This window comes from Mastigoproctus giganteus, chromosome 8 (assembly GCF_048544385.1).
Source record: "Mastigoproctus giganteus isolate SK-2022 chromosome 8, ASM4854438v1, whole genome shotgun sequence".
Classification (NCBI taxonomy): Eukaryota; Metazoa; Arthropoda; class Arachnida; order Uropygi; family Thelyphonidae; genus Mastigoproctus; species Mastigoproctus giganteus.
In genome coordinates, this window is record NC_143582.1 from 90,750,363 (window position 1) to 90,772,792 (window position 22,430).

General features: G+C 35.7%; 1 protein-coding gene across 1 annotated transcript in view; it reads right to left on the reverse strand.

Moving 5' to 3' along the window:
• Positions 1-19,541, reverse strand: part of LOC150081713 (uncharacterized) — a 157,957-nt gene extending 138,416 nt beyond the window's left edge. Inside the window, exon 1 of the mRNA XM_090380293.1 lies at positions 19,429-19,541. The gene's annotated coding sequence lies outside the window, so the exon portion shown is untranslated. The remainder of the gene's footprint in view (positions 1-19,428) is intronic.
• Positions 19,542-22,430: the final 2,889 nt, after the last annotated feature.

The window sequence follows — 22,430 nt, forward strand, 5'->3', positions numbered from 1 at the left end:
CCAATTGGGTAGGTTGCTAACATCTGTTTATCAGATGTGGGATGACCCTGTCTCTCCCCCCCCCTCTAAAGCAAGAGTGGAGAGACAGAAAAGGTACAGATGGAACAGGATTTATCATTATCTCAATACATTTAGAATGCTAATACAAAATTCGTCCCGCCTCCACGAGGCAAGGAATAGCCTCCACTTCCTGCTAGGCTGAGGCTGATCACTCAACACAAACCACATAATTCAATACTGCATTACGCTATACAAATTTACCACTACACGGATCGGCTTTGCTAGGTAGAGGTGTCTTCACGTAAACGCAGCGGGGTTGCCATACACATCTGTAGTCTCATAGTCTGGTCCTGGACCGCCTTCACATAAGAATTTTAAAAAAAATGTGCTAATTTACGCCAATCCCTCTAAAAACTGACAATTATTTTTTAATTTTAAATAAACTGCGTCAGAAAGCTGAAAATCAGAAAATCAAAAAGCTGAAAATCAGAAAAATCTTGAAGCTTAATACTGTAGATCGGTTAAAGGTTACGAAGCAAAAAGAAATTTATTAGAATTCGACTTCAATATCTTTTCTTTTAAATCTTCAGGAAAATAGGTGGAAAGTTATCGCAGTTGGATTACAAGCTTGAGAACCGTAGTACAGGAAATAAATTAAGAATAAAAATGAGCTCTGTGACTTTGGAAATGAACCGTAATTGACGCGCATTTCAGTCTGTTTTAGAGGAAAGTAAGATGTCACTTTAGAACAGTGTCAGTTTATTTTTCCAGCAGTGATGCTGAATAGATTATCATCCCCATCCCTTGAAGCTTTCCTTTGACTATTAAAGATCGGCATTCGTTTTGATAATGTTTGTGCTGCGCAGGATTTGTTAAAGAAGACTGAAGTGTACTATCATAATTCTGGATGAGATTAAGCTATGAAGTATCTACCATTAAAAGACGTTTGACTTTAAGGAGCCATTGCTAATATGCGCAATGACATATACAAGAGAGAGAAGAAACTAGCCACCCAATTTGTGCTTAGGTCTGTTTACCAAACCTTACCAAAACTTTACGAGGCCTTTGGAATGTCTACAGCAACAGTTTGAGTTTCATCAAACTTTCTCTGATATTTAGCCAAAGACGGATGTCTTGAACAAGATCATTAGTTTACTTATTTCTCTGTAAATTATCACTTATTGTCTATGGTGTATTACTAATCAAAACGTCTTTTCACCATATCGCGTAGCTTAAAATGATAAGACTTCATTAACAATAAAATGTCAACATTTATACTAAACGAGTATCTGTTTTCTTTGCAAGGCTTCTTTAATTACACAATTAAACTGCTAATTTTCCTGCGCCTATAATTAGCTTTTGCCTCATTTTGTCACCTGTCACAGTGAATATAGATAAGTACAATCTTAATACAGTATTTCATAACAAATTCTTATGTATTTGCCTGAGCATAGTCTATTTGTTGAAACCAGCGGTTAATTGCTAGGGTGCGCATAAAGCTTTCCATAGGATGTACGACTATTATATATAATGCTTAAATTCCACGCGGTCATTAGTATTCTCTTTCAGTTGGATTACAAGCTTATTAACTCTCATGTGGTTGTTTAAATCCCTTCATAATATTGAGGTCGCAAAGATCTAGCTAATCGAGGTGTCTTGAGAACTGTAAGTTGGTCACACCAGGAAAGGATATTAGGTAGAAGAGAGAAGGTGTTACCAAACGTGGAAGCTAAGTTGATAAACATTAAGTCTAACAGCTACTGCTAGTTGTAATGAACATATTAAGTTTTGTTAATTGAAACGAACTAGGCCAACTTCCTCTGAGACTATGTATTATACCACCTTGCCCTCTGGGTACGGCTGATATTCATTGCTTTTCATTCATTATTAGACAGCTAACTTAAGTGTTGCAAGAATTCCATCAGCTGTTTTAACTTCCTTCAAAACTGTTTGTGTGGTGTATTGCGATTGTATTATTTCTTGGATATCATCTTTCCATTTAACCTTTTCTTGAAACGAAAACGAATTGATCGCGCTGGTCTAAAACAAATTAACGCTGCTCCAGTGTATTACTCTGTGTAGATTGATTTTAATCTTTTCACGTCTTTTTAAAGCCGAGTGAAATGTCCGATCTGAAGAAAAAGTAACTGGTTAGCGAGTACCTTATTATAAAGGATAGATATCAAATGGTAATTCCCGAACTGATGATTATTCTCTCTCTCTCTCACACAGATAATTCTCTCGTAGATATTTTTCCTGTAAATGATTACAAAGCAGCGGAAGTTAAGCGATAATGGGGGTTGCCATCGTTTTCTAAAGTAAACCTGCAGGAATTGATCCTGATTTGTTTACTGAGAGTATTGTTTTTTAGAAGTATTTTATCAATCGCTGTTATTTGACAGAACTCAGTGGCCAACTTAGAATTCTGATATGCTCACAATGCTTGACGAAAAATTTAGTATGTAACATGAAAGCTATTTTAATAAAAAAGTTGATTTTTGTTGGTTTGTATGATACGAGTTGCGTTGCTTGGAATTTGCGACAAGGTAACTAAAACTATGAGGCATCAGTATGCGTATTTATCTGCAAATCGCGCCTATGTATCTATCCGTTTCTGTTTTCGAATTTATAAATTCGATTTGGAAGAAGTAAAAAAAAAAAGAAAATGCAGTTTTGCACCCCGACCACGGTATGAAAAAATACCTTAACGAATTCTTCATGTCCCGAACAGAGTGTTTGTCAGCTTCGACTACTGATGGGAATCGAACCCGGGCCTTTTCCACACTGCATGAGCGAGCACAGTAAACCGTAAACATCCAGATCATGTTCAAAAGTTAAGGTGGGCTGCATTACTTTTTGCATTTTAAGAAAGTTCTGCTCGATGACTTAGAGTAATCGAAGTCAAGCCGGTTTCTTAAATAATTTCTGTTTCCAGTTGTTATAGCTATTAGCAAAGAGTTCAGCTCAAAAGTTGTGTGAGAAGTTAGGACCATTTGTTTATTTATGTAGCCAAAATGAATTGCTAGATCTGCTAAAACTTAGGTTGAAGGTGAAAATATAAATCTTTATTTTTATCCTAAGATACAGAAACCGAAATTTGAATAACTTAGATAAAAATTACAAAAAATCATTTCCACAACTCAGACAAAAACCTCATTTTCGCTTTTGCGTGGCCGTATTTTTTTTATTGATAATCAGCTATTCACTTCCCAAACAAAAAAAAACATTATAATTTATTTTGTTTGTTTGGGTTTAATTACCAGCCCAGTTGTCCATTCCTACCTCGCAATATTTTGGTATTTGTATGCGTCTTACCGCTTGCCATGTATATGAATTACACTTAGGATAAAAAGAAAAACTCATATTAAGGTTACTTGAGAACAACTCTATTCATCCATTTAGATGGGGTTGTTCTCAGTAATCCTAGTTACAGACAACCAAACCGACCTTCTCTGGTCGTTTTGCTAGTTCTTCTGGGCATAAAAGCTGCGATTCCGGGAGAAAAAACCGTATGGCCTTCGGCTGAGACCGAGTAACTGAGCCATGGATAATAAAGCTCATAAAAGTTCCTCGCGTCATTGACGGGATTCGAACCGGGGAAACATCATTTTCCCCTACTTTTAGTGGAAAAAGAATGTCGTTTCCCCGGATGTTTCCTTTACGTAATCTGCTAATTTTGGCATCACGCTTTCTATTCCTTCATCGATGTCATTTGTGAAAATGAGAAACAGTGGTCCGAGAACCGATCCTTGAGGAACTCCACTCCTGTCGTTACACCAATCTGAAGAATATCCATTAATCACGACCTTCTCATCTGCAGCCACCCAGCAGTCCATCTTAGAATCTTACCAGTAACCCCAACCTGTTCAAGCTTATACAGTAACCTCTCACGAGGGATAGAGACAGATTTGCTAAAATCCAAAAAAACTTATGTCGAAACTATTCCCTAAATCCAGCTCATGAGTGACTGTGTCAAAATAGCCTACCAAGCTAGACAAACATGATTTTCCGTTAACAAAGCCATGCCATGTTGTGTATCCTTCAGAATGTCCTATCTATCTGAATGTCCCGGGATTGCATTCTTAATTATTGCCTCTAAGATTTTTCCTACCGCTGAAGTTAGACTAACTTGTCTATAGTTACCAACTTCACTCTTAGAACCGTTTTTATTTAGTGGCGATACATTGACACTTCTCCAATCCAAAGAGATCGTCCATGAGTCCAAAGATTCCCTCATAATTAATGGTTCAATACACTCCCTCGCGCTCTCTCTCAAAACTACAGATTATATGCCATCAATGCAAGGCTGCTAAATGCAAGGTCTTAAATTTGGGGAATAGCAACCCCCAAATAAATTATGGAGAAGAAAAGAGTTTTGGGAGTTACAATTCGGGCAAATATGAAATTTTCTGCGTATATAGAGAGATTAATAAAATTAATGCAGGTGGAATTCTCACTGTTATAAATAATTCCAGAACTAGGGGCCATAAATTCAAGTTATAGGGGTTGTGGTTTAGATTAGATTGTAGGAAGTTTTCTTTTACCCAGCGAGTCGTTGACTGTTGGAACAAGTTGCCCTCGCCAGTAGTTGAGGCTGACAGTTTGAATAAATTCAAAAGTCAACTGGACAGTTACCTGTGTGAGGAGGGAAGCATATAATTTGTATTTTCTTATCAACCTGTTTTGTTTTTGTTTTTTTTTGCCAGAGCAGCAAAAGCCTGTGGCTTTCTTGCACTATACGGCGAATGCTATTACAATTACATTACTTGCGAAGAATCTATATATCATAGGCAAGTTGCCATATGCCTTGCATGCCGCTTGTTTACAATGCATGGAAAATTTCACGTCTGACAGAATCGCAACATCTAAATCTTTTTCGTCCTGAACCACTTTAAACTCCCTCCCCCTCCAGCTTATAAGTAATTCTTGGATTCCTGTTCTCCAGGTGTAAAATCGTATATCTGAAAGCATTAAACGTCAGTTACCATCTTTCAGACAATCTGCGCAACCACCAATCTAAGACATTTTGAGGCAAAATGGCTTGGTTCTGGTCATTAAACACCCTTCCCAGCTGTAAGTAATCATCAGCAAACTTTGAAATTCCCGTATATTCCACGTGATTAAGGAAGATGAGAAATATAAGTGGCTCCAATCCGTGAGGGACCCCACTTGTTCCGCTGCTCCTGCATGAGGAATATTTATTTATGATTATTCTCAATCATCTACTTTTAGCCTACCCTTGACCCAACGAAAATCACACCAGCAATCCCAATTGCTCCGACTTTCATGGGGACTCGTATCAAAAGCTTTACCGAAATCAAGATAAATAATGTCATAGTTGTTTCTTGCGTCCATCTCTTTTTTGAATTTGTCATAATTAACTACATTGATCAGACAAGATTTCCTCTTCGCTAACCCATTCCTAACGAGATGATCCTATATCGTATCTTTAACCACAGACTCCATGATCTTTTTCACCAATGAAGTTAAACTCACTTCTCTATAGCAGTTGAGCATCATTCTCACCTCCTTTGTGGATTGGGGAAATTTTATCACTTCTACAGTCTAGGGAGATCGCCCTGGAGTCTATTGATTTCATTAACATTCCAACGAGATAATGCACTCACATACAGCCACTTTAGTAACTGGGTGTATATTATTCACTCCCGGAACCTTATTTTCGCTCATCTCCAATAGTTTTTGCCATAAACTCTTCTCAGTGATTGCCATATTACTTAATTTAGAGCAGTCTGACTTGTTGTTACTGCTCCCTCGTGATTCAAACTGTCTTTCAACTGTAAAGGTCGTTGCAAAGTACCAATGCCTCCTTCCTCTGGACTTTCTCTAACTTCTTTCCTTCGATCAAGTAAAGGGCTTATCTGATTCACTATCTCATTTTTGTATTCAATTACGAAAATAGTTCTTCTCTCCATTTTCACTTCTCTTTGTTTGTCATTTCTCATATTCAGCTTTCGCTTGTCTCACTTGATCAGTGGTTTTGCTTCATATACGCTTAAATCCTCGTAATGAATCTCTCGCGAGAAATCTGTAATTATCCAATGCTTTTTTTCTTTTGCTCTGTTAAACTCTTAACCTATCTGGTCATCCATTTGGATGACCGATAGGTTAATTCTTATAGAAAGATATCACATTCTATAATTTGTCAAGGGTATAGATGACTGTAGTTAGTGCATTAATAGCCTCCACTACTGATTTTAAATTCTGATCAGCTTCTTTTAACGACTATGTCCACTTCACAAGGGACCGCCGGAGCCGTATTATCCAAACTATTTGAACTTTGAGCACATGACCCAGTCGACAGTGGTGTACTCAATGCGGCACAAACCACAAATGAGAATCTACAATAAAACAAACATATAGTAGCCAGAATCCAGTCTTAATCTGTTATCATGCCGACCAGTGGCGTATCCAGGTGTCATCCTAAGGATGGGACATGGCGACCAGGTCCAGGTATAGTAAGGGGGGGGGGGAATGGTGACCAGAGTTTTGAGTTTTTTTCAACGCCTCCTGCCTTCTTTTTCTTTAATTTCGAATTTTTGGGTACGGGGGACATAAACCCTTTCTGTCCATCCCTGAATACGCCCCTGATGCCGACTGATACATGCACAATAATGCTAAAAATCCATACTCTGTGCTCTCGATGTAAGCAGGCTGCGTAGCATCCGTACTGTAGTCTTTGGATCGCGTCAATTCGTTGCAAGACAATTCGTTGTACGACAGTTCAGTGCATGACACTTTGGTGTACGAGACAATTTAGTGAATGACATAATTTTTTGCTGCATCCCACTTTTTAGAAGATACTATTAAAAAGTGCTACAGTTAAATTGGATACCTTGTTCGCACTTTACTTTCACTTCTATAAGTTGCATTTTTTAGAAAATGTTCATGGGGGAGAGTTATTCCAGAGACCAAAAGTAGAGATCATTAATGGATGTCGGATGGATAATGTCCTCTTCTGACATTCAGTTATCAACCGCGTTATAGTTTTTATTGAAAGTTTTATACAAAATAAATGGATAAAAAAACATTTTCTTTTTTATAAATTTCTGTATTTTTCTTGTTTTCTAACCTTTTATTTCAATGATTTTGTTAATTTCTGATCTCTGTGTGGTACACCTAATTGTAGCCACCAGTTGTTTTTCCCCAAATTGTCACACAGTGAACTGTTTAATGCACCGATTTTTTTTATGAGAACCCCAAGCACGAGAAACATTAGAATCTATGGAACTTAGCACCGTGCATGGATTGAAGGTTGAGAAGATCAAATAATAAATTTTGTTTGTATTCGAGAGGACCTCATGATCAGAGGAAGTCACAAGATAGAGAGGATACAAGAAACAGCACCGTATTTAACAGTCACGGCTTGAACCCCAGTCACTTAGTGCGTATTTATGCACCCCTCGCACCTGACCACTCGCCTACTGCGATACTTGTTGACATTAGATTTGAACGTTTATAGATTTTCAAGAAATGAGTATGAAGGGAGAATGTTCCAGAAAACGGAAATTGAATGAATAAATGAGGAAGAAGAAAAGATGAGTTTGAAGTTGGACAGTAAATGGATGCTGACTGGTTGGGGCACGTATTCAGATTGGTTTGGAAGGGTTCGAACTAGTTTAAATTTTCACATACAGCGAATTATCATGCACCGAACTGTCTTGCAACAAACTGACGTGGATCCGCATCTCTATACTATAATTCTATGTTCAAAACCATGTAGACCTAGAGTTATTCGTTTTACAGTCATAAGTGTGTGCTAAGCGTTTCTGTTAGTCTATATATAGAGTTATATGAAGAATAACAGCAAACAGAATTATACCCGATATTTACTGTTCTAATATTTGGATATAAACACTGAAAGCAGATATTGGGCACAGTCGAATTCCCTTCAGAGGGAATGGCATGCCTAATGTATTGCCCACCGCGTGTATGTCGCAGTAGAAGAATTTAATTAGCTGAAAATTAATGTTAATCGTTCACGTTGAGAACGCTTTATTAAAAACATAAACAAAGTATCCAATCAAACATCTCTTATCCAGCAGTCCATTATCCGACCGACCCAACACATTTCCCGGCTATGTTTAGTAAAATGAGTGAATACGGCAAACCACCAAAGAATCGGCAGATTTATTTCTCAGATTAGTCATTTGCCAAAGCAGCGCGTGCCACAACTAGTTTTGCTGGGTGCAGATCTCATTTTATATCCATAAAAGCGTAAAGTCAAATTTGTTAGGTCGTGCAATTGCCTAATCACCATTCTTAAATAAAATAAGCGACTTATGGACGAAATGAAGGAAATCTGCTCTGTGCTTCACCCCAATCAAACGGTTCATACATAAAACGTTCGATTGCCTAAAAGAAAATTTAAGTGGCAGTGAAGATTCGAATCGTTCAAACTGTAGCCAAGACATAATCTTTTGCGAACTGGATTGTTCTGTTAAAGACATTCGACATTGAGAGTTCAGTGTCGTATTTTTCACTTTTATATGACTATAATGCTGGGGTGCATCCAGGGAGGAACGGCTGCAGGGGTTCAGCCGAACCAAAGAGACCAAAACGACGAGTAGACTGACAACATTAGTGATTTTTAATTCTCTTTTTTTATATATTTGAATTTGAACATTTATGTATTTTATTTACAAAATTTGAAATCAGAATAGGAGAGGTGATATCGAGTTATCATCGAGTCAAGCATCATACATTTCTCCAACAACGATATACAGAAGGCTGTCAAAACGTTTACATCATAAGCCATAAAATTTTAAAATTTTAGAATCCATTTCAAATTTAAAGTTTTTAATTTTTAATTTTAAAATTTTTATATTTTTAGAATTCAGAATTAGTACAGAAGGCAAGGAAAAGCGTGAACGGAAATATTTTAAACTTTAAACTATACTCTCTGAGTTCTCTGTGGAATTCTGTTTAACAAGAAGTAGAAAGAAAGAAAATTTGAAAAGTAGGCACGACTATCGTTTCCAGTGTGAGCAGACTAATCCAGGGTTAGTTCGTTTATTCGAGTTAAAACTGGCAACTAGTATGCCCGGGGTTTAAAATTCCGTTCCTTCCACCTTGATGATGATATTCCGCATAATTAATATAGTTTAGTAATTTTACTGCACTGTCTGGCAAGTGGCACATTTTGCCTCTTTTATTAGTACATCCATACCATGTTATATCCATTTTTCAATACATTAAAACGTAAAAGATTCTGTGGAAAAAGTTGCTCGGGAGGAAGAGGATGATAACATTTTCAGCGTTTGATTTTCAATGATGAGTCTGCTTTCTAACCGTGTGGGAAAGGTAGCGATATGTTATTGTTCGAGTCTGGTGAAGCCTCAGTTATTTGAAAAGTGTACGTGACATTCCCCGAGTTAATGTGTCTGGTGTTCTATGGCAAATAGATACTGCGCCCCATTACCTTATGCATATCCAAGATTTTCTTAATGAACAGTTTTCAGGCCTCAAATAGAGAGCCACCTCATTTTGCAGATATGACTCGTTCATCTTCCTTTTTGAGGGGGTTCTGTAAAATATCTAGTGCCACCTGTCTCTTTCATAAGCCATCTTTGAAATTAAATAAATAAAAAGGATTTACGAGGCTCAAGTTGCTTCTGAAATATTGCGTAGTTTTGGAGGAAATTCATTTTCCGGTGAGATTTCTGCCAGATCACTTCGGAAAACCATATTTAAACATTAAAATTGTAATTATTTTTATTAAAAATAATTCCCTTTTTTAACTCAAGACATCCGTCATTCTTTTAATGCTGACAGGTAATTCTCATTTCTGTGCTCCGATAAGTAGAAATTTTTAGTAAATAATAGCTTAAAACTGTTATGTATGTGACGATATTCAATCCCGAAAAACTGATTGTAAGGTCCTTTTGTTTCGATTGTTGATGAAGTATTGTTAAGCTTCCTGAGTTCGCGACCTATGGTTTGTCCAAAAATTAAGTACTGCCTAGGGGCGACACAAAAATAGATCGAGTCTGGAACAAAATAGAAAGGTTGTCTGTCTGTCTGTCTGTGTTCCTCCCCAGACTGGGTGGAAAAGACCCGGGTTCGAATCCCGTCGATGACGCAAGGAACTTTAATGGGCTTTGTTCACTCCGTGGCTGAGTTAGTCGGTCTAAGGCAGAGGACCAGGTTTTTTCACCAGAAACTGGTGAAAAAACCAGAACACACGCAATTTACAGACACAAATACAGGTATATGTAAGAAATTACTGGGTGACTCTAATATAATAGTTTGGCTTTTTTTTGTCTGTCTGTCTGTATTTTACAGATGGTTTAATTCTTTTTGGACGGTGCACGGAAAGTGCAAGTTTCGAAGTGAAAAACCATTCACCAATCGTCCATGACCAACTGAGTCCGCAATGGGCTTCTCGACTGCAATAAAAGTTACAATGAAATTTTAACTGTTTTACTGCAACCTCCTCTAGCAGGTGTTCCAGAATTCATAGAGCCTTCGGGTGCAAGAACTGATATAGGAGAAAAAAGGATAGCCTCCTCCTCCTCCTCAAACAATTTTTTTCAGTTTCGAGAAGCTCCTCTCAACGCTTGCATCAGCCAAAGGAATCGTGCATAAATCAGGAATTGTGTTGTTTTTGTTAATTGCAGTAGTGTTTATTTCTGCTTTTCATTTTCAAGCATTGTATTTTAGCTACGTGTGGATCAAATAGGCTTTGCGGGCTACTCTGAGGAACGAACCATTATTTATTATATTGTTTTTATGGGTAAATGCGTTTAGAACAATTGACTTAACGAATGAGCTTTTGGGAAAACCCATTCGTCACTTGTACTACGACGTCAAATATAATAAAATGTGATATCTAAGCTAGAATAAAATTTTAGGAATAAAAAGTATTTTCTGTGTACGCTAGTAGTTGAGATTTCCTCAGAGATCTGTTTTAAATTTCTTTGAAGGAAAGAGGTTTCTGATGTGAATACAAGAACAATAGCGAGTAACAAGTTAATTTGGGGATGTACGACTTGTAATATTGCTTTAATCACTTTAGAAGTGTAAAATACACTTCTCAAGTTGTCCTTGGTGTACTTATTGACAATTGGTCATGCTGCAAATTGATTTTGGAGAAGTCAGTGGAGGCCATATCATCGTTATTTTTCGTGTTTCTAAACTTGTTTCAGGATCTGGTTCCTATACCACTTTTAACTTCAAAAATTTTAGTGTCGTGGGAACCGATGGTGCTGGTAGAAACATTGCACTGCAGGGTGGATCTAAGAATCTTAGATTAAGTGTTGCCTCACACCTGGTGTGCCCTGCACGAAGGTTAGCAATAAGGTAAGTCCACTTGACAATGATGAGATGAGTAAGATCCAGGAGGGATTTTCCTGGATTTCATTCCAAGGTTTTATAGACGTTCTCCTGGAAATAATAAAGTTGTCCATCATCCGGTTTAACCATCTCAGGAGCCAGTATTCTACCCCAAGAAACCTCTTGAGTGGAGAGGTGGGCTCTTAATTTGAGTAGAGATGCATAGAGCGTTACGATTGTCGGAGGTGCCAAAAAGGGCATAAGTGAACTGTTATTCACTTATGCCCTTTTTGGCTAAAGTAGATTAGATGATTGTCGGAGGTAAATAGTAACAGAGATAACAGGAACAGGCTAAACCCAATTACTATCGGCAAGACGATTAAATGTTGACGATAATATGATAATCGAGCTAAGGAAGAAATTACAAGAAATAGAAACTTGTTAATTGGATAACTGATATATGGTCACAGCTGCAGCACTATGGAGACTAACAGTATACCAACTTCGCTTAAAAATATTTCGCATTTGGGTTATTCAAGAGAGCTCATCTACCCATGTGTGTTATGTCCTTAAAATAGGTTGTGTTCTCTGGTCAGTCTGTTTATTTTGTTGGACTTAAAAACTGGGGATTCAGGGAGGAAAAACCTTGCTATTCTCGTCACCTTAGATCGACTAACTAAGCCACGTTGTGATAAAGGCCCATAGCAATTCCTCGCGTCATTGACGGGATTCGAATCCAGACCTTTCCGCACAGTGTGGAGAGGACGGTCATTACTGTGCTACTTGCGAGGACTCCACCTTCCGTTAGAACTTTGCGCAAGAACGATTGCTTCGAGGCAAAACGTGTATAGGAGAATTCGAAATAGAAATGCAGGCGAAAAAGGAATGCAGGCTGCGGGTCGCCTGCAAGGCGACCCGCAGCCTGCATTCCTTTAAGCCCAGCGCAAAAGAAAAGGATATCTTTGAACTGGATAATGAGCTAGAATAATGATAAGATCACCTAAATTCGGATGGTAACGGATTGAACTAGGTGTTCCTAACAGATCAAGCAAAATAAAATCAGCTGACTCAGAATCTAGATGGAACATCTCTGTAGAAAGCTTTGAAGTTGCTATATAGCCGTAATACTGTGAAGAGGGGCAAATATCAATGGCTGCAGTTAAAAGGAGTGGGCAGCCATCAATGGTTGTTCATATCTCCTGTCTGTCTTAACGAGTCGTAGATATCGGAATGAGATTCTCAAATCCTACATTATTTTCGTAAATGTTTTTGCAAACTTTATTTAAATAGGCCATAATGCTACACCGCTCACTTTTTAGGGAACGAAAGTTATGTTGATTTGTGCTGTCTGCGTTGTCTCCAGATCTTGATCTTGTAGAGAAGAGCCCCCCACAAAAAACCCGTGGTCATTTAACTAATTTTTGAGGCCGTTGTCTCTCCCTCTCTGGATAAAAGATCGCACTTAAAAAATACATAGAATTTCTGGAGAGGATTCAAAGAAAGACGACCAACTTGGTGATGAATGTAAATCGATGCATATATGAAGAAAGGCGAAGATGGTGAGTGGACCTCAAAGTTTGACAACCAGACAACTAAGGGGAGATCTGATTAAGATATGTAAAGTGCTGAAAGGGTTAATTAAAATAAATGATGAAGGATTGTTCTCTCTAATAGGTGAGACAACACCCAGAGGGGTAAATATAAAATCTCTGGTAATAACAGAAGATTGAATATCATGAAGTTCACCTCTAAGCAGCGGGTTGCGTTCCCAACGAGGTGGAGGCAGTTACTCTGGCTAAGTTTAAGCAGAATTGTGTGAATATTCTGTTTTTATTTTAATTTTTAAAATAATATTATTGTTTTAAAATTGCTTATATCACGAAACAAATTTTATCCACACTACCGTCAGGATAAAATTTGTTTTATTGCAACTAACTTAAAACATATTTTATCTTGAATATAGAGATGGTATGCGCGATTTTAAAATGATAATAATAAGAATTTGAATACGTTAGATGCTTAGTTTCCTCTTGCATTCCACGCCTCTCTGTATGGACATGTAGCCACGTGTGTTCAGGTCAGTTTCACTGTTTTCAGAGATTAACAAACCCCGAAATAACTCAAGGTGAAGACCTTCCCGCATCCGGACGAGACCAGTTAATACAAACTCGAATGAAATATTGATGTTAATATTGGAAAAACTAATATGCTGAATTTTACTCGATATATTAATATGGAGTCAATTTTGAAATTGAATTTCCGATAATACTAATTATTTATTAAGGTCTTGTTACATTTCAAGTAAAAATACTCAAAACCAGTGTACTGGTGTGGTGTTTTTAAATTCCAAAGAATTGTAAAATCTTAGGGTATCGGCTGAAGATGAGAGCTTAAATCCTTAGTTTCTCATCATCAAACGCTTCTCAATGTTTTTTTTTTTTTTTTTTTTTGTTTCATGCCAGTGGGGATCGTGGAGGGTCACCCCCGGTATCTTTTTTTCTTTCGTTATTTTTAAAAGATGTGCAGAATGGGTTTTTTCTCTAATTCCATTGCTTTTCTAAATTTTATTCGACTTGATTGGAGTCAAGAATAGAAGTCTAATCAGTAATTAAGATGGATAGTTAAGAAAAATATATATATGAAATAAAAGTTTGAATTATTTCCATTCGCTAGAGCTCAAATCACATCGGTAGTTTGTATTCCAGAGAGAGAGAATCAACCTGTCAGAATCACTGTACTATTAAAATTGATCGGGCGTACTGTCCATATTTTTTCGAAGTACCAATGCACTAAAAATTTAACAGTAGTACAAAATTTATTGACATATAAAAATATTTAAAAAGGATGCCTGACGAGCGTTGTCATAATTTCGGAAAGTACTTCAAATTTTATTTTTCTGTTTCATGGTTCTTCAACTGACACGATAAAGCTTCCTGGAACAGAACAGGATCGTTGGAAAAACTCTTGGTGACAAAGATAAAATCGGAAAAAAATAATATTATACGCATCAGACAGTAACAAAAGAACGAAAAGAGGAAGAAATATCGTCCATACAATTTTAATTTAATACAATCTGATGACATGAATTCGTTTAGAAGTATTTTCCTCTCATTTTTGGTTTAACACTTGACGTGACAGGTTTATCACCTTCTGGTATTCGTGTTATGAATGTAATCTCTAGGCTTGGAAAAGTGAGTAGAGATAAAAATTTTCATTTTAATTATATCTTCACATAAGGAATTTTGCAAATGGTGAATTTAAACAAATAATTCCTTAAAGATAACCTTTTTGTCTAAAGAATGACAACTTAATTAGAAATTGCATTCTTCTACGTCAGTTTCTAAGCGAAAGCTTTTATGTAGTTCGATCTGTTGGAAATTATTTAAATTATTAGTTATTTAGTTTAATAGGAAATATTTTTAGCCGAATGATCAGTAGGCAAGTACAGAGTTTAGCACGCCTCGTGTTTGAAACCACAAAATGCAATGATGTTCTTACAGTGTATAGTTTTAAACTCCTCTCACTCATCCAAGAATAAACGGAAATTTAAATTTATTAAAATCATCATTAAACTGTCGTACTTCTTCTGTACCTTAATAGCACCTATTAGTCCCTGAATTAAGTGTAGGTATAGGCACATGGTAGTCTCAGTAGGTAGTTTAAAACGATAGCGAAACTGTATCTTGTATAGAGTCGTCTATAAAACGTGTGAGCTATAACAAAGTAAGGTTCCATTTCCTATAGATTATGCTCTTTTTAATATGCAAGTATGTTGATGGTACCTTCGCGGGTAGCGATCGTCGTCCTTCCATATTGTGAAGAAACCGCCCAGTTTCAAATATCGTCAAGACGCGGAGCATTTTGATGGATTTTATTCACGCTGTGGCAAAGTTATTGGATCTCCAGAGAGGGTTGCACGGACATTGGTTGCATGCAATTTGCAGGCATAATATATTAACACCTCATAATCCTAATTATTTTAGCTCAAGAACAAAAAGGAAAACAACAGTTTGTCTTTTTTTTTTGGTTCTACACCCAGTTGATGGAAAGTTTTATAGATATAAAATTTTTCAGATGGTTTCGTGAAAATATGAAGAAAGAGCCAAGGGACTACTTTTTGAGTGATACAAGATTGCAACCTCGTTTCTTTTTCTCCCCTCTTCCAATCTCTGGCTTATTTCTTTCCTGGTGCGCTGACTTCCTTCTTTCCTCATCATCATATTTAATCTGTTTTAATTTAATTTAATGTTTACTTCAAACATAATGTTTATGTTAATTCAAATAAATGTCATTTGCGTTTAAATGATATTGGTCTTTGGACATTTGTGGTTATCGAATTCAGTGATTACGATACTGTCTGCGAAGCTCTAAACTGAAAACCATATTCTTAATAGAACTATATAGGGACTCCGTGACTGATTGAACGAGTGCATATCTGCTATAGGGGGTGGTTAGATTCTTGTTCGACTGATGTCCTTGTGAAATTTTACTTTTCATTTTGTCACTTCCCACAAGCAGTCAATTTCAAGTTGTCTAATAGTTTTTCTCCTAGGTACCATGATTTTCTCTGGCCAACAGATAAACCGTACTCTGAATGCAAAAACATTTCACAGACAATGATGCACAAAACAACAGTAAAGAAAGGCATCACTTAACTTCTCAGAAAAATGTATGTGTGAGGGAGAGAACAGATTCCTAAAAGGTAAAAAATATTTGATAAGGTTATCCGCCAGGAAGGGGGGAGAGGTAAGTTAATAAATAACTTTATCTAAAGAAATTTTCTTCTGTTGCATTTGTCTTCATCTGAAAAGATTAGAATCAGGATATTATTTAAAATATCCTATATCTTCTCTGATATGAGTACCCTCTTCATAAAGCTTATGATAGATTATTCACCTTCATCTCTGCAATTCTTTTTTATGTAACATGCGTTATTGCCGGTATTTCGCGCATACTACATCACACTACCTGTCATCACGTACGAATCACATATATGCCTAATAAGCAAACGTGAAGAGGATACTCATATTAGAGAAGATATAGGAATATTTTAAATAATATTCTGATTTCTTACAGAAAATAGATGACCTGTGACAAAAAATCTAAACACTGTTATGTTTAAATTGTCCCAGTTATTATCAAAATTTAATTGATCTGGCAACTAAACCAACTACTTAGACCAGTTAAATAATATTGTGCTAATTATCTATACCAGACGTGAATGGAATTTATTTTCTACCTGCATCATCCCTCCCCACTTCTCCCAAATGTAAATACCTCATGGTCATAAAGTCTCAATCTATTTAGTTGAAAAGCTTAGAATTATTTTAAATTACAAGTAAATGTAAATATTCTGCTTCTTTCAGTCTTTCTCTCTCTATTCAATTATAAGAATTTAGTTGTCATGATGTCTTCTAAAGAGCCCTCGCTTTAATCTGCTCATAATAAAAATCACTTTTAATGTGATTAAAATACTTAAAGGGGTTATCATCACTTTCCTATGTTAGACAACACTGTCCTGCACTTTGAACAGAATTTAAATGAATTTGTATTCTGTAACTAATTTATTAAAATACCAAAATTAATCACTTAGATGTGTATAGCTTGAAGGTACTATAGCACACTCTTAAGCACATCGAAACCTCATGATATCGCATCATACAGATCTGTCTGAGCTTGTCTTCAGAATAACGAACAGTTTTTGCAAATAACAGTTTTCTAAACATGAAAGAAATTGTCGCATGTATGGTTGCTCACTCCTTGAGATATATGAGATCTCAAAAATGTATTTATAGAAATCTATGTATTTGTAGAAGGACAATAGTATTCAGAAAATGCCATTTCCCTGAATACTAGTATCATTATTTTAAAAAATGTCTTTCTGTTTAATTAATTAATGTACTAAGACGATAGTGGAGATGCTACTCAAAAGATTTCCGGATTCCTTATAATATAAGAGAAATTCAGCCAGCTTTCTGGCGACATAACCCACTTCAGCTGCAGATAGAAGTTAGAGAATTACCACTCTGGATGAACCATACCTGGAACAATAAAAAATCGTCCATGTGAAAATTTACACTGAAACAAATCCTGCTTCTTTTATAGAATTTTAAGATTCGATTGGGGAATTATAGAGAAGGAATTTCTGTCACATGAAAGAAAGCAATATATATATATATATATATATATATATATATATATATATATATATATATATATATATATATATATATATATATATATATATAAAGGTGTTGGGTACATCTTTTTCTGTCTCATCGTACTGTAATCCCCGTCGTTCCGATATATGAATGTTGTCAACAAGTTGTTAGCTTTTTTTTTAACAACCATGGGTTGTTAGTAAATGTCATTATACCGACGTGATCATAATAACAGTCACAATGGAACTTAAATTAATCACAAAATTTTAATAATAAAATCGTACTAGAAGTGGAACATCTTAACAAATGCAAATAGCTGAAGTAACGGAACAGTTAATTTCAAATTTACTTTTGATTAAATTGTCATACTCTTATATTCACTGGCAGGTTAAGTTTCTAATCATCTGTGAAACGAGAAATCATAAAGAGTTAGTTTTCGTGTTAAATTTTATGTTTAAACCGCACTAATATTCTTCCTTCAACTTAAACACAGCACAAAAATAATTGTCATGGTTCTTTTAATACCCTTGACGATAATCTTAAAATAATAAATAAAATTTTACCTAAAATTTCTACCGCTGATCTTATTTCGGTCTGTTTTCTGCACAAGACATCATTGTTCTCCGCTAGTTAATAATCAACATAATTTTTAAAAATTTCCAGCAGAGATCCTAAAATGGGAGTTGTCTTGTAGAGTTGGAATGGCGTTGTTTCAGTCTGAATTTATTAAAGCTTATTTCTATGTAATTCAAATTTAATAACGACTACTGGCGGTTACATTATTTCACTTTGAGTTAAAAATCAGATAACGACTTTATTAATTAAGTGAATTAATTTTATTCTTTCTTTAAATTAGTTGAACAATGCAGATGAAAGCTTACTGTGCATTTCCCTGTAAATGTCGCAACCCAGCATTACTCCTCTGCTCTCCGAAGAAGCTCACCTGCTGATTGTATTAAATTGGTAAATAATGTAGCAATTCCAACCACACCAGATATATAACCTGCATTTATCGATACGTTATCATACGTTGCTATTAAATGTCCGTTTATTTAATAAGTTTATCATTGCCATGATGATTTAATTGTCAGTCAAAATGATTCATCACGGTGAAAATTTTGCAATTTTTCAGAAAATTATAAAACCGCATAAAATAAAAGAGCTTAAATAATTATGTTAATGAAACCAAGAAAAGAAGACGTGAAAAACTGGAGGGATGTTGATGGGAGGCAGAGGAAACAAAAAGTGCAGACTGCAGAAAGAACGAGACGAGATGCTGATGAGAATTATGAACGTTGCTCTCGTGCGATAAAATGAAACCAATCGTGAAAAGTCTAATTTGTCTTTTCCTTTGAATACCTTGAAATGTAAACCATGAACTGTAAGTACCTTAAACTTCAGAGCATCTTATGCCGTACTGATTAGTAAGCATTTGATTTCCTGTTTCTCTGTTCTGATATCTAACTCCGTACAGTTACAACCTCCTTGATCTATTCTCATCTCAAACCACACATAGTAAAAAAAAGTATTTCTTAAATACAGAAAATTATGTAATAAACTATATAAGTTACTGGAGTAGTCGAATTAGCTTAGACATTGTTTCTCATATTAATTATATTTTAAACTACAATATTATTCTTAATCTCGAGGAACGAACTTCTCATAGTGTAACGATATACTCTAGGGGGGGAAAAGCCCTACGGTTCTTTCTGAATTTTACTTAAAAACGTTTTTTTTATGAAATACAAAGAAGTCACCACAAAAACGAAGAAAAGGATAATAAAAGATTTCTGACTAACTGTTACCAACGAAATATATTATTCTTTGAAAACCCAAATGAGATACATTAGCTTAATAACCATTAAAAAAGAGATTGCAAAAGACAAAAATTATAAAGAAATATATAAGTAAGCGGTGTTTATATGAAGACTGAGATATCGTAAAATTTTAGTTAAAAACATAAGGTTTCTCCTACCTCTCCGGCTAGATTTTATGAACTTTATCCTCTTAAGACGTAGAGAGAAGAAAACACAATTAACATTTCATCTTGAGCGGCGACAGCAGTTTCACATGAGGTTCCTCTTCTAGAGCCCAAGGCAAACTGTATCTGTACACCATCACAACACCAGTTAGTTATCGAAGGCGGAGTTCTCAGCACTGACACCAAAAGACGCTAGCCCGTTATTGGACGACTGTCAAGGGTAGGCGTGGTTGTTGAAATGAATTCGTTTATTGCCCCAAAAAGTGGTTTGTTTGACACAGATTCGAGAATAAATGACCGCAGAGTGAATTTTCAATTAGAAAAGAGCGATGTTGGTTCCGAAGGACATTTCCTTGATTACGACTTCTCCTGGTGTTGCCAGTGAGGTATATTTACGGTAGTGATTTAATGTCCAACTCTATTAGGATAATGTTTCACGGGAGATTTTTTGAACGGGGAAAGAGAGCGGGGGAAAATAGAAGCTTATTTATTTATTAAAAAACTGATGCACGATTTTTAATGAGTTGTTACGGTGCCTTGGAGAATTTGCAAGTGGTTAGCAGTTTTGAAAAACGCCGACAATTTCTCTTTATTACCGCTGATGATAGCTGCTAGACACAGGAATAGAGGGAGCTCGGATAGGAGAGGTTTTAGGAAATGAGCTCGACTAAAATAAGGAAATGGACAGAATTTGGTTGTAATGATTTATTCATACGTTAGGTCTTGTGGAGTTGTGATTAAGGGTCTTGATAAGTCGTTTTAGGTTTTCTTTTCTTTTTTATTTCCTTATCAGCCATTTATTTAGCACGATGTTAACAATCTTCGTTCTGAATTCTCTAAAAATGTGAAGAATGTATCGAGACATTAACCGAATGACAGTGGCTCACATAAGCTTGCTTATAAAAGATAATGTTGATGATTTTTCCATCATCATTTATATTTCTCTTAATAAGGCTTAATATGCCTAATTCTGTTTCGCCTTTGCTAATCTTTTTACATAATGAGATCAATTATTTCTTTTTCTCCACCATTTGCAACGAGTATGCATTAAGTATGTCAAATTACTGTGTTTAGGAGAGTAAAAGAATGTTCGTAATCTTACTTTAGGGGAGGGGGAGTGATGATATCCGTGGTGATACTTTTGAGTAGAGCTTATCTGCTGATACGAGGGAGTTTTAATTAGCCCTTCCGGTATAAAATTAAAAATGCAGTTACATCGATAAAATTATACCCACTTTCCATATATTTTTAATGATTTATACAGACCTAGTGTTATATGTAATAAGGGAAGCTTATTATCCATTACTGTTTATAATTATCTTACTATCGATCCAAAGATAAGTACTGTTACATATATTGCATGATAAAATTTAATTATTAATGGTACCGGTGAGCTTAGAAGTGATCGTACTGGATTTATTAAATATAGAACTGGAGTGTTTGAATCCGCTCATTCCGGATTGATGGGCGTAGTCAATTCGTAGCAATGTTATGAAAGTTTCATCATAAAACTTTTATCCTGGTATTCTGTTGTGTTCATCTTCAAACAGAATCGACGTACAACTGACAGCATGATTGCTGTTGATTCGTATCCGGGTTGAGAAGAGTGTTAGCAGATTCCGAGTGTTGAAGAAGGTTGAGTTGGATTGGTTGAATTATACGGTTTCTGTAAATTGTGTGTGTTGAAAAATCGTTGAAAAAAATCCGAATAAACTGCTTAAAAAACTTCAGTAACTGTTGCAAGTCCACGCGGCCATTGAGGCCATTTTGTGAAGATGATAAGGCCATAGATAGCAGAAAGTTGAGTGCCGGTGGTGAATTACTAAGTGGATTTAGCTAATTTTATTTTCAAATTCTTTCATTTTGTGGTTTTCTGCATGTTTATAGTTTTCTTTAATTGATGAAAGAGGTAATTTTAATCTACCATATTCTTGTTTGCTTTGTTTTGTAGGCGGAATTGAGAATAATCTCTACAAATACATAAAATAAAAGTATTCTTTCTTATAAATTCACTTACAGATGTATTCCGAATGTATGATCAGAGGGTGGTTGTAATCTAACTGTAGTTATTTTTAAATGTTTCTACTAATTAATAAAATTTATCAATTAAAATTTTGAAATAAAACTGCCAGCGTTATTTTGATATTCCTCAAAGACATGGAGGTGTCGGATTCAATTTGAATTTGCGGCTGGAAAAGTCTAATTTAGTAGTAGCCCATCATTACTTCAATTTTTAAGTTAAAAATTTAGAAACCACACGTATTTGGTGCCCCAGTGAGTAGTTATACTGAAAGCCGATTTTATCATCGGCAGAGACTTGGGAATACTTATTTCAGCAGAGAGTCTTCGCAAGAGTAGATTTGTGCGCGCGAGTTTGAGTTAACCATCGTTGAAGACTGCTAAATGCGATGATGTTCTTAGGTGCTTTCTCTGTCTTGTGAACTTCTCTGACATTATATAGTCATCCCGGAGTATGAATATAGAAGAATATAACATTTTTCAACGTTTACTTGATGTATTGAATTACAAATGACTTGTAATCGAATTAAGCGAAACTATAAGGGGTTTTAATAATAGTACAAACACATTTTATATGACGGTGTAGTGGCTTCGACACAGTCCACTCACGCTGAAAATTCTGCTTTCGATTCCACCGTAGACGAAGAGCTTTATAAAGCCAATTTAATTAATAATTTAATTATTAGTGATTATAATTGTAAAGCGAAATCTTGAATGACAAGTGGTGACACTTGCCATTTCCCTGTTTCTTTGACACTTAAATGGGAAATGAGAATACCACTGAAATCGATGATTAGTTGGATTTCTCGTTTAATAAAAAATTAAAATCACATTATCTTGATTCATTCTTAAAAGCACATTTTGACAAATAAAAAGAAAATAAATGAGAATCAGGATAAGCAGTATTACCCATTAAACTCCATTAAATATAATGGACAATATTCTTGAAAAGTAACATGCGCATAATTCTTGGTGAA